The sequence below is a fragment of the Mustela putorius genome, unplaced genomic scaffold (assembly GCF_011764305.1).
Source record: "Mustela putorius furo isolate JIRA1106 unplaced genomic scaffold, ASM1176430v1.1 tig00000135_pilon_pilon_pilon, whole genome shotgun sequence".
Lineage (NCBI taxonomy): Eukaryota > Metazoa > Chordata > Mammalia > Carnivora > Mustelidae > Mustela > Mustela putorius.
Genome location: NW_025421292.1, coordinates 5179209 through 5198228, shown reverse-complemented (window position 1 = coordinate 5198228; position 19020 = coordinate 5179209).

The window sequence follows — 19020 nt, the reverse complement described above, 5'->3', positions numbered from 1 at the left end:
GTTAGAACTATGCATTTATGTTGTTATAGTCTTCATCTTTATTTTCACTACAGAGATGAAATCTCACAGCTAGGTGCTCTTCTTCACTAAATTTCCAGAAAATTCTCTACTCCCCCGACAAGCCAACTGACATTAAAAATAATGTTTCAGGAAAAAACTGGCCCCGGTTTTCTCTTCTTTCCCCCTTTATTTTCCTGCCACTTTTCTCCTAACATGTTTATTTGCGGCACGATTTCTATCATAACATTCTGTTCTCTTCCTCTGAGGGGAAAAAAAATCAACCAGACATCTATAATAGTTATTATTTAATTATTTTTTTCTCACATTTTTCCAAACTTTTACTGCTTCCTATGTGTGGAGGCAAATGAATTTAAGTCATTTTCCTGAAAAAATTTCAGAAACTATTTTCTTTGTGTCTCAGATGGCTGCCTGGGTTTTCTGAGATAGTAACAAGTATGGCTGCCTACAATTAGAATCAAGAGACTCAAGGACACAGTACTATGTTCACTGCTACCCAGAGGTTTTCAAGAAAAAAGAAATTATTCTTTATTTTTATTTTTTTAAGAAAATATTTTATTTATTTGTTTGAGAGAAAGAGAGAGAGAGAGAGTGCTAGTGGCAGGAAGGAGCAGTGGGAGAGGGAGAATCCTAAGCAGGCTCCACACCAAGCCTGGAGCCCAATGTGGGGCTTGATCTCACAACACTGAGATCATGACCTGAGCCAAAATCAAGAGTCTGATGCTTAAATGACTGAGCCACCCAGGTGCCCCTATTTTCACATTTTATATGTACACAAGTGTGTACATTTTATATGTAAACAAATGATACTAGACTAAAATCCCTGAAGCACGTATATGTTATTTCTGTAGGAAATACTAATAGATTCACACAAGTTAATTTATATAGATGTAGATAAGTACATAGTATTTTTGAACCAGTAGACAGAAATGCACTGAAAACTGGCACATTATTTCTTCAATGAATATTTGACATAAGATTTTAAAGAAATCCAAAATATTCCTATCAAACTGAATAGAAGTTTATATCATTATTTTTAAAAGACTTTATTTATTTATTTGACAGAGAGAAAGAGATCACAAATAGGCAGAGAGGCATGCAGAGAGAGAGACAGGGGTTGGGGGGGAAGCAGGCTCCCCACTGAGCAGAGAGCCTGATGAGGGGCTCAATCCCAGGACCCTGAGACTATGACCTGAGCCGAAGGCAGAGATTTAACCCACTGTGCCACACAGGAGCCCCCAGGTTTATATCATTATTAATAAAATTCCTCCTGCTGCCTGTTATTTTTAGCAGGCAGTTATGTTATTATTTTGAACTGAGCTTTGAGTGACTCTGTAAAGTTAACATATGTATATATACATGTAACACATATACATATAGAAATGTTAGTAATGTGCTGTTCCCTGGGGTATGTTATTGTTTGTGACATTCTCTCTTATCAATTACATGTATCCTCCCCAGACAGAGAAAGCTAAGCTCCGGAAGGAAGGAAGGGCAGGCAGAAATGCAGAGAGAAGTGGTCAGAGGTTGTGTATCTCCTACTACCAGTGATTGCAAGCTTTGGGGATGAAAGAAGACCTATTCCTGGGAGACATGGAACTGTGGATTCCTTCATAGGTCAACCTGGGCCCTAGAACTCCCATTGTTTTTGATGAATCCCTTTCACATCGCATAGAAATCTAAAAGGTTTCCACCTTACCATCTCTTTTTTCTCCTTCACTTGGGGTCACTTTCTATCTTGGACTCATATCTCTCCCAGCCTTGTCCAGCTTCTGTTTCTTTTTATATAAGCATTTCCTCTAATAAAATCTTTGTACATTTAACCATGTCTCAATGTTGCTTCTCAGAGGATTCAGACAAATACACTAGCTAGTCCATGTGTTCATCCACTAGCTAGTCCATGACTTGGTGCCTTTATTAACATCTGGCTTCTGGAGAGCTTAAGAAGAAACTTGTTTGCATGGTACTGAGATGCTGGGACATGCCCAGATATATTTGTCAAGCCCCCTAGAAATGTACATAACAAAATGAATTTTAATGTATGCAACTTAAAAAATCAGTCAGAATGTTGCAGATTTCAAGATGAATTACAAAGTGTGACAAATGAGTCTAACTGTGTCATCAACATATGATACTACCTCTTTGAAAGGGGTGGGGAATAAGGAAGGAGCCAATCTGTAACTTCAGATAGAAGCATTTTGACTAGGAACTAAAAGGAAGAAGACAAAAATGTGTATAAATACTACACTCTAATTGACAGGTTTGGTTCCCATGAGAGTTTGTGTTAACAGCTCTGAGCCTGCATTAGGTGTATACTGGGGCTGAACAAATTCATGGATGGTGGGTGATGGGAGCCAGGTCTCTCACTGTTCTGGAGGGAAGTAACAGATAAGCCAGGTGGAGGTAGGCAAGATGGACACCTATAGAACTGACTTGGAGTGGCGACATTAATAAGAATTCTGTATGGCTTAATTTATATCAGAAAGATAGGTCCCAAATAATTTTAGATATGTGTCCACAAGGGTTCATTTGCATGCATATATTTCCTTGCTCTTCCCACTGGAAAGCCTAAAGCAGTGATACAACTGTAGCAATAAGGCACTTGGACTCAGACCTTGATTTTAAATAGGGCTTCTTCATGAAATGGCTGATTCCAAAGCTGGGCAGGAAATATACATAATAAGCTTGGATCCTCTAGTAGTGACTGAAAGTAAGGGGTTACTCAAAAAACAAAATGATGGGATCCTGAAAATGAGATGCAGCAAAGAATTGGAAAGAACTTCCAGTGCCCAAAGCTGGAATAAATTGAGTTTTCCAAAGTACAAAAGAAATACCCATGAATCCATCCTGATATAAATAAATGAGTAAATACACAAATGAGAACTAAAGGACAAATCTTCCATATGGAAGAACTCAAAAACAATAAAGCAGACACTTACCCTTCCAGGAGGTGGAACGTAACCTCCAGCATGGGCTGGAGTTAATGAGTCTCATCCAAAGAGTAGTGTGCTGGAAATGGAGTCCCTCCTCTGAATTGCCCTCTGCAGAAGCAGGCTGCTGTGTCAAGGTTATGGATTATGACCATCCCTCCCCTCAGCCCCAACCAACAGCAGGCTATGCAAGGGATAGGCTGGAAGACAGAATCCCACTCTTTTACCTCAAGTGCAACAACATGGAAGGTTATGACAGCTCCAAATTTTTCTGTCGGATTTGCTGGAAATGCTCTTGTAACTGCATCAAAGTCCAACTTCTCCCTCTGCTCAGTCCTGCTTCCCTCCTTCCTTCTATACATGTTCTTCCAGGCAGGCCTCCTTAGGAAAGCTTCTCTATGCATATCTCGAAGTAAGCCCTCTGGAGCCTGATTGAAGACATTCTGCCTTGTCAAAAAGGAGGAGGCAGAGAGAATGTATGAGGCAGAAGCAGGCAAAGATGAAGATCTAAGTAAGATGAATGGAGTAGATACCATGGTGACACAGGGTGACAACATGGAGAAGTGAAGAATGCCATGTAGATCTTACTAGTCTAGAGTGGAGGTACAGAGAATGTAAGACAGGAGATGGGCATATCTGAGAGAATGGAGATAGACAGTGTGGAAGACCACAGGCAGGAGCTGATCCTGAATGTGGATGGAGCCTCTGCTCTCACAGCAAACAGGACTCCCTAATGCCCTTGAGTAAGCTGCAAGGGCAGCTGTTCAACTACTCAGCTTTGGCCACTGCTCTTCTATCTCTAAAGTGACCTGTCCCTGTCATCATGTAAAGGGGCACTTTGGCCCAGCCCATCTGTCTTAATAGTTTAATAGTCTTAACTCCAGTTTAACAGGAATATAAATATTATAGCAAATTTTCCTCAAGTTTGATAATTCTTTCAGGACCTAAACTGACCCTGAAAATAATGGAGTTATTTATCCTAGGGGAGAGGAAAATAAAAATTAAGAAAATGCTGCAAAGTATACAGGAAATTTAATTACCCTGGTGCATAAATTGAGTCCATAGCTATTAAGATGAAACTTCATGTAATATAAAACATAGACTAGATTTTGTTAGACTCATGTTCCCCTAAGGGAACACACTCAGCTGAGACTCATGGGCAATTCTGCAGAAGGCAGTAAGAGTCACTATATTCCTACAGGCTGGGATAGAGAGGGGAGCATATTCGAAGGGATGAGGAACAGAGTCATGATGGGCCAGTGGTTGTAAATACAGGCAAATCTAGTTTCCCAGGGAGAACCTTGTGACTAGAGAAACAACTCAATTAAGATGAGAATTCAAGATCCTGAAAGGCTGATGTCATGTACATCTCACTGTACTCTTACCTCAATTAAATTATAGGCTCAAACCATACTTTTCTCATTAGTGGGTATTTTCATCTGCAGTAAAGAAAAATAAAAAAAAGACTGTATCTTATTACAGACTTTTTACCAAATTCTATTTCTGTGTTGGGTATAATCTAATTATTGAAGAATATGGTTAGAGAAAGGACCCTAAAAAATATCATTCTGCTAAAATAAATTTATTTCCTAATTGAGTTCCACAAAAAATAATTTAATCTGTAAGTAGAATCAAGAATGTCCCAAATTCTCATATTGAAAACTGACCCAGAGGTCATGAAAGTGTTCCAGAAGGAAATGTGAAAGTCCTGGAGTCTTCAAGCCCCAGCAAGCAGGCATGATTTTGCCTACTTCAAAGATTTTCAGCTGAAAGGCATTTTTCAACATAACACTAAGCAATTCCTTTGCATGTGGGAGGGTGGTGGCTTTGTGCTAACTTTCCTAAAATGAAATAAAGGGATATGAATGGTCTATAATTTCCTTCTTCCTTCCCCTGTTTTTAGTAATCAAATTATGCTTATAATAAAATCAATTACAGAGTCCTTAGTTTTGAAAGATTTTATGTCTCCTGTAGAGAGTTGTTCCAAACCCAATACTTTTGTGTTAAGCCTTTTGTGTCATTGTCTGTCCATTTTCAACATTAAGACTTTGGAAATAAAAACCTTCACTGACAAATTGTTCAAATTTGCATATATATATATATATATATATATATATATATATGTTAATTTTAAATATTCCTATGACCACTAAATTTATTTGTTAACTTTTCTCTTATAAAACTCAAAAAATGTTGGAGTAAAACATTAATAATGGGAAAAAAATAACTATGATCCTGTGTTGACATTATCAGGATGTTCTAAATTTAACTGATATGTTTTCATAAATATCCCTGTTAGTTTTACTTTGTAAATGTATATGACTCAAACTTCACTTATTTCTTTCCAACTTTGCCTGAAGTTTTTAGAATAATAAATGTTTTGTATAAGAGATAGCTATTTCCAAGCATGCAAAAACAATCTCTAGAATATGTACCATGTACTAACCACCAGTCACGGCATTTCCTTTTTCTTCTATTTAATTCATTTTTCCTCCCTCTCCTTCCATCCATTTTACATTTTATCATATGCACAGCTCTTGTATTAGAAAAAGTATGGTTACATAACTAAGGAAATACAAATCAACTCATCATATCTAATTTTATTGAGTTTAATATTAGGAATAGAAAATAATAAAATTGGTCTGCATCTTAAAATGCTTTGAATTGTCTTGCCAATTTTTTAACTAATTATTCTAAAATTGGATTTAGTTTTACAACTAACATCATGATTCCCAATTTTTTCCACTACTCCTCATTTCGAAGTATACCAGAAACACACCAGTCTGAAAAAAGTGTCTTGGACAATCTTACATCTAAAATTACACTTAGAAGGGACAGAAGAAGACACAAGATTAAAGCTCTATAAAATTAAACAACATGACACAGTAGATCTTTGTTTTCTGGAAGACCTTTCTTCCATAACTATTGGGCAAGATACAATTTTCATTGGAGGAGTTCTGTGCTGTTTCTACCACCACACATTTTAAAAATGCTTTTTCTTGTTCAAAGCTCTCTCAGAAAAAAAAGATGGCTTATTGATTCTCAGAGTAATCCAGAGAACACAAATTATGATATAAAATGAAAGTGTAGCTTTTTTCCTAGTGTAAATATATCTTTTTCTCTGTGTTCAAGAGAGCAATGACTAGATACAGCAAAGATATCTTCATTTAACAGAGGAAAAGAGGTAAGTCATAGGAATAACTCTGTAATAGTGGAACTCCCAACATCACTCAGTAAGATATGGGGGAACTTTCCTCTGAAGGGTAGTGATGGCATGGAAAGAGTTCAGGATTAGGATAGGGTTAACTTAGGTCCTGGCTCTGTCACTTACTAGCCCTGAATAAGAAAAAGGCATTTTTAGTCTTTTTCTGAGCCTTAGTGACCTTACTTGTAATAAAGGTATAGTAATATCTTACATGATTATTTTGATAATCAAATGAAACACTGAAGATTAAGCATGAAATAAGTGTTCGATACTAATCTCTGTATGTCTACTCAAAGGGCTCTTCTCACCATCTTTAAAGGGTGGGGTGCTTCATCTAGCCTTGCTCTGGCTGAAGAGTCAAGTATGTGTAATTTGAAGTAACTTGTACATTTACTGGTTGAGTGCCTGCCTAGGGTCAGACATTATTTCCACAAACATGTTAAGTGATAACTAATTTAATCCTGAGAATTACCCTATGAAATAGGTTTCATGTTAGCCCCAATTTTCTTAGCACAGGAAAGCCAAATAATGTGCTTGACCTGACATGACTAATTAGGAGGTGGAAACTGATTTTAAAGCCAGGGACTTTAGTCATTTTCTCAAGAGATGGAACTTACGGTTCATAATTAAAATAATTTTTAAAGTTCTTTTATCCTTCGGGCATATCCAGTCAAAGTGTATAGTCCAGTTACAATACTTTAAAGTTCTTGAGACATTATCTTGTCATGTGTTTATACTACTGACTAAATACATATTAGGTTCATTTTAAAATTTTTATTCTTTTTCATATATTTTTAATTGTGTTATGTTAGTCACCATAAAACACATCATTAGTTTTTGATGCAGTGTTCCAAGATTCATTTTTTATGTACAACACCCAGTGCTCCATACAATATGTGCTTTCCTTAATACCCACCACCAGGCTCACCCATCCCTAAGATTGTTCTTTTATTTAATTTTATAATTACATAAAGTATCCCAAGGTCCCCCAAATTAAAAAAACTATATTTTTTAAAAACCTGATTTCTAACTTTTCCCCTTTCAGCCTATTCTATTTCATATCTTATAAATAACATTGTTGAAAATTTTATTTAAAAACAATGAATATTTTATTTACTTTAAATCCCTAAGTTTTTGCTATTTTAATATATATTTTTAAAATACAAAATATAAACTAATTAATAAATAGATATTATAGAATGATTTGTTATGAGAGCTTATCTTTCCTATCATGCATTTTTTAAGGATTGATTTTTTAGATCAATCATGCATCTATTTAAAATTTAGTAGGCTATGCATAAACTAAAACAGTGTTCATTCTTATAAGTTGACTCAAAATCCATGAAGCAAAACTTGAGGAGCTGATAAATGGTACTTTCTCAATTACTAAAGGATTTCCGAAAAGACTAAGGTCTCAAACATCCAGAACAATATTAAATACTGTTAATTACTACCCTCTTATATGAAAATAAAAATAACGAAGACATCATGGTTTTGAAATTACATGAAATCCCTATAAAATATGACTTTTAAACTTCCATTGTCTATTTTTATTTTTAATACAAGCCAGTATATGCCTCTTTTTAAAAAATAAATAATGACAAACTATACACTCTTTTTTCCAGCCTGGTCTGTTCCCTTTTGCATGGATGTATTAGCATCTTTCCAACAGTTTCCTATAGATGGACATCTATGTTGTGTTCAATTTCTGATATTACAAATAACTTTGCTTTGAATAACCTTATATAGATATAGTGCTTGTTTTTGATAGCATATTTCTGAGACAGATTCCTAGAAATAGGACTATACGTCAAGTGGTAAACAGATATGTAATTTTTCTAGATAGTTCGAAAGTTCCCATCATGGGAATTGAATCATTTGCATTGTCATCAACAATGTACAGCAGTGCTATTTACCCTCAGCTTCTTCCACAGAGTGTGTTGTGAAACTTCATATTTTTCATTTTTCCTATTGGTGAGTAATAGTATTTCAGTGCAGTTTTCCTACTTTTCCAAATGATTAAGAGATGTATATTTCTATTTTTTTAAATTTATTTTTTATTTATTTTCAGCATAACAGTATTCATTATTTTTGCACCACACCCAGTGCTCCATGCAATCTGTGCCCTCTCTAATACCCACCACCTGGTACCCCGACCTCCCACCCCCTGCCCCTTCAAAACCCTCAGATTGTTTTTCAGAGTCCATAGTCTCTCATGTATTTCTATTTTTACAAAACATCTGTTTTTTCTCTTTCCAATTCTCTGATTTTTTTCTACTTGATTGATTTTTTTCTTTATTTTTAAAAGCAAAATTATTCTCATGAACTTTTCATGAAGTAATATTTTTATTTTTTGACAAATCTTTATTGCACGCTTACTTTGCCTCATGAACTGTACAAAGTATTGGGAAACGTGCCTTTGTTTCACCTTCAGTGGAAAATGGGAAGAAATTCAGAGTTATTTTTCAATCATTATTAAAAGTTCATATCTGAATAAGAAATTCAACTTCCATGAATTAATATGGTATACTATTATAGTATCCCATATATTATTATATTTATTATATCTTACAATACTATAAGATAGTATAAGATAATACTATCTTATAAAAGGTAGTATATTTACCAAGAGAGGCTAAGCTATACTCTAGTAATAAGCAGGCTTCTATATCTTATTATTTGGCTTAGCATTATATGGGTTATTTTTCACTCACCATCATAGTATATATAGGTAAAACTGCTCTCCCTGGGGATTTTCCTAGGTATTAATTCAGGGATTCAATTTCCTTCTATACTGAGACATTGTTATCTTAAATTTGTGGCCCCTAAGTTTGCCACAGAAGGAGAAAAGAACATGTGAAAAAGGTTTATAGCTAGGCCTAGAAGGAATGGGTATATATCATTTCACTGGTAGCCACATCTTATCAGCCAGAATTGACCAAAGGAAGCTTGAAAACACAGCCATCCTGTGTGTCCATAAAGAGGACAATCAAGTAGGATTTCACAACCGTATAGTGTTGTCTCTGACAATAAATTGTCTTAAATTAGAACAAGATATTCATGTGATTATCACTACATTACTTCATTTGACTATTTGAAGGAAAAATGGGAAAGCATGCAACATTTAAAAAGTCAATTATCATATGGTTTCACTTATTTGTGGAACATAAAGAATAGCATGGAGGACGCTAGGGAAAAATGAAGGGTGTGGAAATTGGAGGGGGAGATGAACCATGAGAAACTATGGACTCTCGGAAACAAACTGAGGGTTTTAGAGAGGAGGGAGGTGGGGGTTGGGTGAGCCTAGTGATGGGTATTAAGGAGAGCACGTATTGGATGGAGCGCCAGTGTTATATGCCGACCATGAATCATGGAGCCCTACATCAGAAACTAAAGATGTACTGTATGGTGACTAACCCAACATAAAAATAAATAAACAAACAAAAAGTTACCATTATGAGAGCTTCCACATATTACTCTATTTTCTTTCTTTTGAAGAGGTGAGCATCCAACCATTCCTCTATTAGTCAACTATGGCATAAATCTTCTGTTTCCTAGTGGCTGGGTTTTTTTTTTCCTATTGGCATATAACATCAGGCATTATGAATTTCAGTTATTCTTGCTTTGATTATCTCCACCTCTTTTAAGTATATTGCTAACGCCCATCTTTTTCTTTAAATCATAATTACCATTCTGTGGGAATAGTTGTTTTTTGTTTCTTATTTATTCTCTGTTTCTAGAATGTGTGATAGGCTACACAAAAAGAACATTAAGAGTTACTATATAGGGGTGCCTATACTATATAGGGTGGCTTAATTGATTAACTCTTAAACGTTTGATTTTGTCTCAGGTCATGAGCTTAGGGTCCTGAGATAGAGGTCCATGTTGGGCTCCATGCTCAGCGGGGAGTCTGCTTCTTTCTCTCCTTCTTCTGATACTCCCCATACTCACTCTCTCTCTCTAATAAATAAACAAAAAATATTTAAAAATAAATGAAAGAAAGAATGAATAAATAAATATATGAATACTTAAATATTTAATCTTTTACCAGAACAGTTCTCTAGGTATAATTAATTTTTTAAAAAATCACCTATTTTTAGGGCTTCCTGTTTAAGAAACCCTCATGTAATTACCGTGGAAGTAGGAGGATGATCATAATTATTCTTTTTTTTTAAGATTTTATTTATTCATTTGGCAGAGAGAGACACAAAAAGAAAGGGAACATAAACAGCAGGAGTGAGGGAGGGAGAAGCAGGCTTCCTGCTGAGCAGGAAGCTTGATGCAGGATCCCAGGACTCTGGGATCATGACCTGAGCTGAAGGCAGATGCTTAAGACTGAGCCACTCAGGTGCCCCATCAAGTATTCTTCTTACTCTTTCTTCTTCTTCTTTTTTTAAGATTTATTTATTTATTTATAAAGAGAGAGAGAGACAGGGAGAGAGAAGAACACACAAGCAAGGGGAGTGGAAGAGGGAGAAGTGACAGGAACTGTGTCTACCTAGATGCTCAATGTACACTTCAACTTCTAAACTGGATAAAATTCTACAAATTTTTTAAGTTGGGAGAGCTGGCTCTTGTATTTTAAAATAATGTATAATCTGGGCACCTGGGTTGCTTAATTAGTCAAGCATCTGACTCTTCTTGACTTCAGCTCAGGTTTTGATCTCAGGGTTTTGAGTTGAAGTCCTGTGTTGGGCTGCATGCTGGGGTGTGGATACTACTTTAAAAAATCTTACAAATTATGTATAAGAATAAAAATGGAATGGCTGGTTGTGATTAAAGAGAAAAAGGAAAATTCAGAGTGACTCTTTCTTGTTGGATGTGTGCGCCCATGGTAGGGCACAGATATTTCCTGCGCTACAGGAAATATCTCATTTAAATCTCAGAACCACTGTGAAATAGACATTAGTAGCTTCATTTCTGAGAATAAACAGTTAAGTTATTCAAATTATAATAAGACTTCTATTATTGGTTGAATTGTGCCCTTCCCCCAAAAAAGATATATTGAAGTCCTAGAGTTAGGATATTGAAGTCCTAACTCTAGTACTTCAATATATCTTTGGTACCTCTAAATGTGACTTCATTTGGAAATAGGGTCTTTGCAGATGCAATCAAATTTAGGTGAGGCCATACTGGATTAAGGTGGCCCTTAAATCCAGGGACTGGTGTGCTTATAAGAAGAAAAAAAACTGGAAGATTTGGAGACACTCAGACACACACAAATGAAAGACAGTTGTGTGAAGATGGAGTGATGCAACTTATGGTTAAGGAATGCCAAGGACTGTGGGGAACAGCTAGAAGATAGAAACAAGTATTCTTCTCTAAAGTCTTCATGGGGAACATGGTCTTTTGGACACCTTTGGACTTCTAGACTCCAGAACTGAGACAATAAATTTCTGGTTGTTTTAAGCCACCAATTTGCCGTAACTTGTTATGGCCTACCTAGAAAAGCAATACAAAGCCCCATTCCTTGACTGCCTACCTAGTAGGCTGCAGACATTCTCCGGGCCATCTGTTATATGCTAATTAATCTAATCATCAAACCATCAACACCAATTCACCCAGAGGGTAACAGGCTTGAGAAAAGTTAAGTAAGTCACCAATGTTACATTGTTTCACTGTGTTCAAGTGATAAGGCCAGGATTGGAAAAGTCAGATGTAAAGGTTCTATACCGCACTACTAGTGCCTTTCTAAGTGCACATAATCAGAAAACAAATTTGAAATGAGGATTTCATATTCCAGGTCCAGTGCCCTTATCATTAAACAGAATTAAAAAATAAATGTCACATTCAGTAATATAATACTGAAGTTAATACATGAAGATGAGTGAATGTTACTCTACAAAGTTCTATGTATAAAGTGTTAGACATTTATAAAAGAAGACTGCATTGCAAAATTATAAGTGAGAAATGAATCAAATTATCTTAAATTAAATAAACACACTTACTGCAATTTTCTTGCATTAAATATTGCTAATTGTAAAAAGTCCAAGCCAAGAGATTTAGTCATATAGAGATTTTAATGGTACCTCTATCTTCATTAATTAGGTGAGAATTTTTTGACCCTATAATAAAGGAAAAAATCTCATTTAAAATGGAGTTGGGAAAACCTGTAGGTGGAGGTCTCATGAATGTACCATCCATCCAACTTACTTTACTCCCCCAGCAGCAGAAAGGAAGATTTTCTCCTTGCCCAGCAAAAAAAAAAAAAAAAAAAAAAAAAAAAAAAAAAAAAAAAAAAAACCCAGCTAATGAGAAGTTGCCACAACCCCAAGCTCTTGCTTTCCTCCAATTTACTTTCTTCCAAACAGCTGCTCTCAACTTCCTCCTTTCCTCTATACAAGAATGGCTTCGCTCCTTTTCTCTCTAAACTTTTCTATGGTTCACCATAGTTTCCTTGTCCTGAATTGCAATTTCTCTGCTATTCTCAAATAAAGTTGTTTTGCTAGTACTGGCTCTTCTATTTTTAAGATTGACATATCTAATATACTATTTATATACTTTTTGAATCATCTTTATTGACAGATTATCCCCTCCACACAAACAGCAACTCCATGAAAGCAGAAGTTTTTGTTTTCTTTGTTACTGTATCTTCCTTTAGTGTCTAAAACAGTTCCTGGCACATATCGATTCAACTGGTTGAGCCTCTGACTCTTGGTTTTGGCTCAAGTTGTGATCTCATAAGTGTGAGGTCAACTCCACTTCAGGCTCTATGCTCAACAGGGAATCTGCTTGGGGATTCTCTCCCTCGCCTTCCTATTGCACACCCCTACCAGTGAGCATGCTCGTTCTCTCTCAAATAAATAAATAAATCTTAAAAAAAAAAAAAAGAATATCCTTGCCTAGATCTCCCATTTACAGAAATATAAGTGAATGGAATTTATGGATCCTCTTGGACTCATATTCTCCTTTCTCATTTGTATTTCTGCAATTCCTCTCCACATTGCTTTTTAAATTTTATCTTTACTTGCTTTTTCCATACTCACATTAACCTTTCCTGCTTTTCCCTCCTTTCTCTTTTCCTCCTACAATGCTTCTTCTTCTTCTTTTTAAATTTTTTTAAATTTATTTTCAGCATAACAGTATTCATTATTTTTACACCACACCCAGTCCTCCATGCAATCTGTGCCATGGAGTATTATGCCTCCATCAGAAAGGACGAATACCCAACTTTTGTAGCAACATGGATGGCACTGGAAGAGATTATGCTGAGTGAAATAAGTCAAGCAGAGAGAGTCAATTATCATATGGTTTCTTTTCTTTTTTTTTTTTTAAGAAAACTATTATTATCAGGTTTATTGAGGTGTAATTGACGAGTTGTTAAATATTTAAAGTATTGAGATTGATGACTTGATACACACATGGATTGTGGAAGGGTTCCCTACATCAAGTTAATTAACACATCTATCACCTCACATAGCTTTCCTCTTTTTTAATTTTGGTGAGAATTTTTAAGTTCTATTCTCTAAGCAAATTTCAATTATACAATACAGTGTTATCAGTTATAGTCACCACATTATACATTAACACTTCAGATGCTATTCATCTTACACCTGAAAATTTGTACACTTTACCTGTCCCTTCCTATTTCTTCCACCCCACAGATCCTGGCAGCCATTTTTGTACTCTCTTTTTTTAAGAATTTGGGCTTTTTCTTTTCTTTCTTTCTTTTTTTTTTTTTGATTCTATATATAAATGATTCCATAGAGTACTTGCCTTCCTCCATCTGACTAAATTCACTTAGCATAATGGTCTTCAATTGTTGATACAGTCTTGGGCTTAAATTCTGTTTTGTCTGCCCCAACTTTGTTTTGGTTTCCCTTGGAATGGAATGTATTTCTCCATAACTTCTCTTTCAGTCTATGTGTTCCCTAAAGCTGAAGGGAATCTCTTGTAGGCAGAACATGGCTGGGTCTTGTTTTTTAATCCATTTGTCCACTTTATGTCTTTTGATTGGAGGATTTAGTTCATTTATATTTAAAGTAATTTTGGATGGGTATGAAATTAGTATCACCATTCTGTTCATTCTTTTCTGGCTGTTTTGTTGTTCCTCTGTTTCTTTCTTCTTCTCTTGCTCCCTTCGTGATTTGACAAATTTCTGTAGTTGTATGCTTTAATTTCTTTCTCTTTTTCTTCTGTGGCTACTATAAGCTTTGCTTTGTGATTACCATGAGACTTACATAAAATACTTTATGTATATAACATTGTATTTTAAGCTGATAAAAAGTTAACTTCAAGTATATTGAAAAGTTCTACATTTTACACACTCTCCACCTCATGTTATGTGTTTGGTGTCATAATTTGCAACTTTTTACATTGTGTAAATTACTCTGGTTATGGTTATTTTTAGTACTTTTGTCTTTTACCCTTCATATGATAATTTTAAGTGATTTATCCACCAGCATGATAACATTGGGGTATTCTGAATCAAACTGTATATTTACCTTTACTAGGGAGTTTTATACTTTCATATGTTTTCCTGTTACTAATTAATCTCCTTTAGTTTCAACTTGAAGAACTCTATTTAACATTTCTTGTAAGGCTGACCTAAAGGTTATGAACTCCTACAGCTTTTGTTTGTCTTCTTTTGCTTCTTCCTTCCTGCCTAGATTCTAAAAGCCAGGGTATCTCATCTGATCTTATTCCTCAGTAAAGCAACATAAGTTAAGTCTAACCAAAACAAGGAGAGATATTTCTTGTAAGTCCACTTTTAAATTATTTGGTACCTCCAAAGCCTGGAGGTTCGAGCATACCTGTCTGTGAAAACCTCTGGTACCTTGTGCCTTGAACATCCCTCACTTGGGAAGAAAAAAATCATTTATCTCTAGCAATGTTTCTTCAACTTTTTTGATTAATAGGAATCCTCTGGGACACTAATTAAAAATTCCAATTGTTCTCTGGATATGGCCAGGATTAGTAAGTAAAAACATAGAAATACAATAATTCATTGTTTATCTGAAATAAAAGAACACAAACATTTATTATTTATATGAAATTCAAATTTAATTGACATTCTGTATTTTATCTGGCATCTATATAGGGATGGTTTTTCAGAAATCTTGTTTTTAACAGTTGGTTTCCATTACCATGTCTTGAGCAGAGATTCTGAGCAGTTTCCTTATCAAAGCCTGCTAGCCACCTTCACAAGGGACACTTAAAAATACTCAAATCAGCCATGTAATTGTCACTATTCTCATTGTTAGTTACTGTTTATGATTGCTTGCTATTCTTAAAATCATAATTATGTAGGTTGTTAAGCATATGTTAGATGCATTTCATTCCATCCTTTGTTGATCACATCACCAAATTCTGGATTTATAGCTGGCCTTCAAATTTTGTAGTTCATAAGCATTGCCTCAATTTTAGAAATTGGAAAACTTCACAGGACACCCTTGAAACTACAAGAGTGGGTCTTTGGAGATGGAATTTGACTTCTCTTTTTGACCTTGGATTTATGACATCATTCAAATCAAACTGATTAATGATACAATGTGGGGAACCTTGACTCACAGTTTTGTCCTCAGAGGATCCTCAACTCTGGAATGTATTTCTTCTCTTGATCCAATGAAATATGAGCTTCCTGGCTCCAAGGATACCTTCAAGGGCCAATTGTTTACAAAAACATTAGCATGAGGGCTTGAAAGTAGGGGTCCAGATGATAGATGGCATTTTAAATGCATTTGCCATGTATGAATCCCAGGAGGATCAGCAATGGAAACATTTCAAAAAGTAATACCCGTAATTAGGCACATTGGTTTATGAAAAATTAGCCCCATATAGTTTGAAATTTTAACATGTCAATGATTCCCAGATTTCTAAAGTCAAGGTGTAAGACACTAATTGCCAGAAATATAGACATGGATTTAATAAACATAACTCAGTCCAGCTTCAATAACCCAGAAGCCCAAGAAAATTTCAGAACATGATTTCTCAGAATTTCTGTGACCTTTGGGAGCCTTCCATTAAAGAAAAATGAAGCAGATTTGCTTTAAGTAATTCCAGCCTTCAATGATAAATAAAAGGAATCTTTCACAAACATCAGAATTCTTTTAAAGTTTTTGTTTTAAAAGGCCCCAAAGTTCTGTAGGGTTCTTAAATTATTTTCATAGGTTTGGAGAAGGTTTTGGCTTCTTGGGGCTAATACTCTGGGAACAAGGAAAATTTACTGGGAGACCTTCTTTTCATAGACACTATGTTAAAAGGATATGCAGTGCAAGATTGAGATGGTTTCCTCCTCTTGGTTAGACTAGTACTTGAAATCCACCCAGATTCCCTAAGACTGTACAGTATGAACTGGCCCCTGAAATTCTCATTAAACTTTTTACCTTCAGACTTCATTGAAACTTGGGACAACACCTCTCTCCCTCCAACCTCAAATAGTTTAACTCCTGCAGGAGAGAACATGATTACTTTCTTAGAGAAATGACATAAGGTTATTTTCATCAATATACTAGGGATTTGAATTCTCCAATATGCATTGCAATAGAGTTCTGAGCTGAAACATCTTTAAGGGTATATGGAATGTAAGCTAGAACATTTTTTAGTAGCAAAATGATAAATTGCTAAGAAAGAGCATTATATCTTGGGGAAACTTCCTAATATCGATGAACTTCTTTCATAAATGTTTCTATTACACAACCTCTCTAATTCCAGCTCTAAATTTTTATCTCTGCTTAATAGTAAAAGTTATATTGTAGCCTTGGTGTATCTCTACTTGAAATGTTCAATTGGAATTCTTTTCAATAATAGTACTTAGTATTTTAATATAAGGACAAATGAATGCAAAACTGTACAAAACTTAGCACCGGATCAGCCTGATTCTATGATATATATGTTATGCTAAGTAGTTAGAGAAAGTATTCTTTCCCAATACATCCCCAGAAGATGTTCTGCAACTTCATGCAAAGCCAAAGGGAGAAATGGGTTCAATCTTTCTCTTTCCAACTGTGGATGTGATTATTTTTTACTGATAGAAGTTTAATTTCAATTTACTACGTCTTCTAAAATCAAGTTTTCTATGAAGATTTTCATTTTAACAATTCACAAGATTTCTACTTGTGAAATTGAATTTCACAAGAATTAGAAATCTTGGGTAGTAGACTAAGAAGCAGCTACCACCACTACCACAATCCTGCCTGAGAAAACCATATGAGCTCTTGGAGGCACAATTTCTTTATCTCCAATATAGGAATGATTCATGACCTGTCTTTATCGTGTGTTCATGTGTGAGAAGCTCTTAATTAATAAATAAATGTAGAAACATCTATTAACCATAAAGTAACTTACCAACAGAATATATTTTTATTGTAAGATCCATTGAATACAGGACATTTTATCAGAAACCAAAGAATGAAGACATTATCTATTTATCTGAGTGGCAAAGAAGTTATTGGAAGCAATGGAATTCTTAAATTTGCATGATAATAGTCTATGCTTTGGAAGGAGGAAAAGGCATAATTGGTCAAGTTATTTCTGCAAGATGTGTAAGCAACATTAATTCTCACAGGCCATAAAATCTAGCTCTTCCTTAAAATGAAGGTTGTATTACTTTTCAGCTATGGTGAAGGCAACATATCAGGAGTTGATTGGCATTGAAAAGATAGTCTGTTACTCACAATTCCCAAGAGAAAGGGGCTTTGCACATCATACTGGGCCATGCAGGAAAGCACCAGAGCTGGTCAGGAGGCAGAGGAAGTGAGGGGAAAACATTGGCAAGAGCCCTTTGTTGTGGTCATCAGAAACTGGCAAGGCAAGGATGGGAAGGTTTAGGATTGGCTAATTTGAATAACTTCAGTGTTCTCAGGGGCACCGGGGCTGTCCCTAGTATTCTGTACTTGGCATTGGGGTGAGTAAAGTAGGGAAATAATGCTACTCAGTGTTGGAGCCCAACAGATGGTGGGATGTAGGCTCTGAATTGATTCCTTTGCATATGAAAGGAGTACTCAGCAAGCCAACCTTTCACTATCTCCAGGAATTATCCATCCCTGAGAAGACCAGTCTTTCTGGGCTCCTGGGCAAGGCCCCTGATGGCAAAGTGTCAGAAATACAGAAAATATTGGTCTGAAATACTCCTTTTTGGTGGGGTCTTTGCATGGTTTAGAGGCAACCCACGGAATAAGAGAAGATATTTACAAATGACAGCATAGGCAAAGGGCTGATATCAAGATCTATAAAGAACTCTTCAGGGGCCCTTGGGTGGCTCAGTGTGTTAAAGCCTCTGCCTTCGGCTCAGGTCATGGTCCCAGGGTCCATGGACAGACACTTCTCCAATGAAGACATACAAATGGCTAAAAGACACATGAAAAAATGTTTATCATCACTAGCCATCAGGGAGATTCAAATCAAAACCACATTGAGATACCATCTCCCACCAGTCAGAATGGCCAAAATCAACAAGACTATAAACAACAAGTGTTGGAGAGGATGTGGAGAAAGGGGAACCCTCTTACACTGTTGGTGGGAATGCAAATTCGTGCAGCCACTTTGGAAAACAGTGTGGAGATTAGATTCCTTAAGAAATTAAGCATAGAGCTTCCTTATGGCCCTGCAATTGCACTACTGGGTATCCACCCCAAAGATACAGATGTAGTAAACAGAAGGGCCATCTGTACCCCCAATGTAAATAGCAGCAATGGCCACAGTTGCCAAATATGGAAAGAACCAAGATGCTCTTTAATTGACAAATGGACAAAGAAGATATGGTCCATATATACAATGGAGTATTATGCCTCCATCAAGAAGGATGAATACCCAACTTTTGTATCAACATAGACAGGACTGGAAGGGATTGTGCTGAGTGAAATAAGTCGAACAGAGAGAGTTAATTATCATATTCTCATATGGTTTCACTTTTTTGTTGAGCATAAG